This window comes from Gavialis gangeticus, unplaced genomic scaffold, assembly GCF_001723915.1.
Source record: "Gavialis gangeticus isolate Ggan-Ray unplaced genomic scaffold, GavGan_comp1, whole genome shotgun sequence".
NCBI lineage: Eukaryota > Metazoa > Chordata > Crocodylia > Gavialidae > Gavialis > Gavialis gangeticus.
The window spans coordinates 6,781,049-6,786,577 of NW_017728997.1; positions in this window are offsets into that span (position 1 = coordinate 6,781,049).

Here is a 5,529-nt window from a genome sequence, read left to right on the forward strand (position 1 = left end):
GCTGCTCACAAGCACTCTGATGACACGGATCTCAAGAGCCATAGCAGGGGGAGGGCGGGAGTGGGAGGATTGTCACTGGGGCAATGCAAATCCATTCACCAGATAACGCAATACTTGTCCTGACTACAACTCCCTGCAATCTGGGTCACATTCTGGTTGATCATGTGTTTTATTATACTTTCAACAATCCCCATGTTCCCCACTCCCCTCATAAAGATAGATGAACAGGAGCAAATTCTAGTAGGCTCTAGTTTAAAATTAGCCACAGGCATTCCCAAAAGTTTCCCACAAAAACTGTTCTTCCTTTTATTCACTGGAGCAACTACCCTGCGCCTCCGTGTCCTGACTTCTCTCTTTATGCATTATTCAATCAATTCTCTGATGCTCAGAATTACCTTTGACTCTCTCTATGGGAATCAGCGATGCTTCTTTTTAGCTCACTTCTCCCACAATACCTTGCAAAAAAAAAAATCCAATGACTTCTTGACACACTTTATGATACTCCAAGACTATTTGCCCTCTGACTTGCTTGAAATTTTTGTCAGAGCTGCATGAGCTGTGGCTGATATGGTTTAAGGCTCCTTTGGGACAGGACATCATCTGTGTTTCAGCCCTGCAAATGCCTAGCGGCACTCAAGGTACAATAAATAACAACAAATATTACATGCATTGTTTGTACCTGTTTGACAGGAACTTTGTGAAGGTAAGAGCTGTGGGATAAGAACGCAATGCTCGGCTCTAAGGGGAAAGGAAGTTTGTGTCGTGTTAAAAAACACCAACGACCTGAAGAGTGCTGTAGGACGGAAGAATTGTACAGAAGACATACAACTTCCCCCATGTAAATCCCAAGCAACTCGGGTTTTCTCAAGTGAAGTGTCAGTGGGTTGGTAGATTAAATCTAATCCAGCATGAGCCAGGACTCAGTGTAAGGTATTGCTTTTCTCACTTGCCATTTGTGCATTGTGTAGAGGCCACTGAAACGATACAAATACAGAGTCCATGAGCCACATGCTGCCCTGAGTGCCTTCCACCATGTTTAATACTGGATCAGCATGAAAACACTTCCTTCACCCATCTGTCTTTCTGCATCTCTTATCCTCTGGACCAGACAGACAGCAGGGCTTCTGGGTTATAGAAGGCAGAGGTGAGTGTCACCATCAAGTATGTTATTGCTGCCTTCAAATTGAAGAAAGTTAACTATATAACCTAGTGATACAGACACAAAGTGATATGGAAAATCAAATGTATTTTAAAAAATCATTTATTCACTAGCTTTATATAGATATGTATGTCAAATCTTTATGCACATAAATATACTGGCTAATTGAACTAATACATGCAGCATTGGCTTTTAGACACTGGTTTTTTTATTCTGCTTCCAAGCTATTTCCTTTCAAGTCTTTTACTCTTTTTTTTTTTTTAAACAGGGAAAAAATTACAGTCCAGTCATGTGCTCAAGCTTTATTACGGCTCAAAATATTACACACACTTTCACATTCAGACTCTAATTTTAAATAGAGATGTGTCAAATAGTGAGATTAAAATTGGTCTCTGAAAATTCAAAGCCACTGTGATTAGAATTTTAAAAAGCATCAGGAAATGCTTTGAATTGTTTTTCTTCCAAAAATAGTTTAATAAGGCAGAGGATATATTTTATAACAGCAAGATCCTCCAAGGTGTGTGATCGTACATTTAATAACATCTCTTGACAGAATGCAATGCTCCCTCTTCCCTCCCAGCTCCAAGACTCTTTGGTGTTATTAATGTTAAAAAATAATCTGACAATCAGAGTTAAAACTGGGAGTCAATAAAAAGTAGATCAAAGGCAGGTTAATATGCTGTCTTCAGCCCAAAACGGGCTGGATGCAAGCAGTTGGACTTCGGACACAACACGACCTAGAAAGAGCCTTGTGAGAGAGGCCATAAAAAGGGAATTATAAAAATCAATTCTTGAGGTAACCAAGATATGAATAAAATGTTAGCAGCCTGCCTGCTTAAATACTTACCGATGCAAGAAATGTTTGTCAAGGGAAAAACAGCAGCATACAAATCAATGTAGGAAAAGTAACAGAGCCTACCTTCCTTTTCAACAAATAATTAATGAGATGGCACTTATTCAAATGAGATATACCAAATCACTTCCTAGGACTATTTAATCTACTCTGTTTTGCTCCTAAAAGATCAAGATTTTCCAACAGAGTCAGGCCCTTCAATTCTTATTTAGATGCTGAAACAGCCCTAAATTTGGAAGCACTAGGCACTTAGTATCTCTTTTTGGAGGCAATTTAAGCATAATTTGAGGTACCAGCTTTGAAACCTTGCCTAAAGTAGGCTGGGACTGGATCTGTGACCATCATCATTGGTACTGTGCTTCTCATATAATGCTGAGTGGTTAATAATGATAAGTGTTCAATTTTTAGTGGCAAAATGTGTCCATATATTAAATATATTGTTATCTCCATTAGGAGGATATAGTGTGTTGATTACTATATGTAGTTACACCTTTTCTAACAGGCTAATTAGACAGACAGGTACAGTGTGCTGAGTGCAACAGTATGGACTGGAACAAAAATTAAATAATTAAAACTGAATAAGTATTTATGATTTAACTGGGAACTGCATTGCACTAGCAGAAATGCTGAACAAATGGAGCCGCTACATCATTTTCCTATGACCAGTATTCTGCGTTGCTTTGCAGTTTACAACCAGCCCTGGTTAGTAGCAGACTTTCTTCTCTTTTCTTTGTACTCTGCACTTATTTGGATAGAAACCTAAATATCAATAGGCTCTGCAATTATTCCAGTAAGCGTGGCATTTTAAAGAAGCCTGAAGGAATTAGGAACCAAGGTTTCATTGAAATTCAATGGAATTTGGGCAAGAAACTCCCACTTGTGTATTGAAAATTTTCTTGAATTGTATATGGTGCATGCTTTGGAATATGCATATTTTGGTCGGCTGAAAAATACTGTGGGTTTCTTTGTGCATGTGTTTAGAGCTCTTTTGCTTACTGTCTCAATTTGTCTAAATGTTAGGTGATTTAAAGATCAGTACAGATAGATATGATGACGACAGTGATGTTGGAGGCATCTGAAATGCTTTTAGCTTGATAAACTTATAGGCTTAGGGACAGAAGTTACATATAAACTGGTTCAAGTGATCAGAAACTGGTTTAACCCTTTAACAGAACAGAAGTTCAGTTCATATAAACCACTTTCAAAATGGCCACAACCAGTTTAAGCTAAACCTGGATGGAACTTCTGTCCCAGATCCTTTCCCAGTTCAAGTTAACTCACAGACCCCCAGCATCTCAGGATGCCTTGCAGCCCTGGGCTGTGCTGTCTGCTCCAGTGGAGCAGGGGCTGCCCCATCCCCATGTCCCACAGCCTGTTTCTGCCTGCGTCTGTCAGCCCATGGGTGGGGTGGGAGAACAGACCCCCAGACCTCCCTAGCCTGGGTCTACACAGCATGCCAGGGAGACCCTGTAGTGGGGGCTTCTCGCCCCTCCATAGCCCCCTCCCTGCTGGGGGCAGCCTGGGAGCTGGCGTAATTCCCTACCACCCCCTCCCCTGCTTGCCTTAGCCACTGCCACAGGAGGGATGGGGAAAGAGTTCCCAAGAGTTCACCCCAGGGGTGTGAGAACCAGGGAGGTCCTGGCCTCAGATTTGCAGCAGCTGCAACCAAACTAGCAGGGGGATTTTGGGAGGGGAATAATTCCCCACAGAGGGTGAGCCTGGGCTGGGGTAAGGTGCAGCCCCCCAAGGTAGGAGCACCCATGCTGGGCTGCACAGGCACGCACCAGGCCCAGAGGACTCCTTCATCCCTCCTGTGGCAGCAGCTGAAGCAATCAGCAGCTGGGAAAGGGGAGGGAGGAATTCCCCTTCGCTTCCCAGGGCTGCCTGGGATAGGGAAAACCTCCGCAGTGGCTCAGCACGTGAGCAGGGGGCTCCTCCAACCCTGTGGGGGACAGCAGGGGGTTGGGAGCAGGGGACGGCCCCACCTGGCTGGGCTCACAATGACGAGCAGACTGGGAGACATGCTCTAGCATCCCCGATCTACTGGCCTGGGTCAGTGCAGGCCTCCCCGTCTTTCCTAATTGAAAACTGAACATCGGTTCAGTTGGCTATTGGTTCGATTTACGCAGTTTAGAGGAAGCTGCCTAGATTGAATTGATTTTGCCTTGGGCTTTTTGACTATTTGTACTGAGCCATATTTGCAACATTGACTCCACACCCATCAAAAACTATTCCCTTAAATTAATTTACTCCACTGGCAGAGTTTTCCTGTATAGTCAGGTGCACTGCTTTCTTCATAACATTCTCGAAAGTGCACGCTCACCTGTCTTAAACACAACCAGTCCATTTATGGGTTAAATTTATTACTATGAATGATATTGAATTTTGTCTGAAAAGACAAAATTCTTGAAAACCTATTGGAGTTTTTCCATGAAACACAAGAGTTATGCTTTAAAAAATATTGGTCTTCCTCATCTTTTATTGATGGATGAATATACACTTGAGGTCTTTGATTGCACTGTACTACCATGTCACAGAGAAAGAGAATGTCCAGACATGCTGATGCAAGAAGGTTTTTTTTTACTATTATTGTTTTTGTGTTAAAAGACAGTTTTGAAAATTACTTGAAAAAATATACCTCTTAGACATCTCCTTTTTCTGATTCTATGTTCACATGCAAACCTCTTTATTCGGTGGGGGTGTCCTTCCTTCCAGAGCGCTCTTGTGGAGGAAATAATTTGTGATACCCCTTAATGCAAAATTTTGCCCTTTGTGCAATCCTCATTGCGTATGGGGCAAGTGGGGACAGGTTTCTGCCTGCTCCCTTATCCACTGCCTAAGGCACCATCCCTGCGCATCTCTGAAAACAGAAGCTAGGATCCAAGAAGCTCTACTATATTCTCTGAAGGGGTAGGGGATGTAGGCTCCGAAGTTGTATCCCAACTCTGATATCTTCCCTCCCCACTTCTAGTTATTTTATTGCAGACGCATTCTACTCTCGGCATTTGCAGCTGTTCAGTAGCTATTAGGATCAGACCTCATTTTCTAACAAACGAGCAGCAACAAACTAATCTTTATACATTTCACTTGACTTGTTACAAATCAACGGCGTATACAAAAAACCCAATAGTTTTCCTTTACAAACCACATCATCAGGGAGTAAAAAACATTTCTTTATACATTTTAATCAATCGGGAAAATCTCATGATGAGATGCATTGTGACTTTGGTTTTTTGGGTCTGTGGCCTTTATGTTGTATTAAAATACTACTTTTGTTTGAAAACATACCAGTTAGGAAGGCTAAATGGATAAAGCCTTAATAGCAATTTTCCTTTGGTCAAAACAAATGCACTGAAACAAGGGCTTTACCGTAAAACTGCACGGCAAGTTGTTGCTGGTGGATTCTTCTATTTGAGCATATCTCTTTACGTGCTTTCCGTTAAAGAAGGGAAGGAGGTAAATCATTTTACTTGACAGGTTGTGTTAGGAAACAAGCTTTTCTTGAGTAAACACTGAA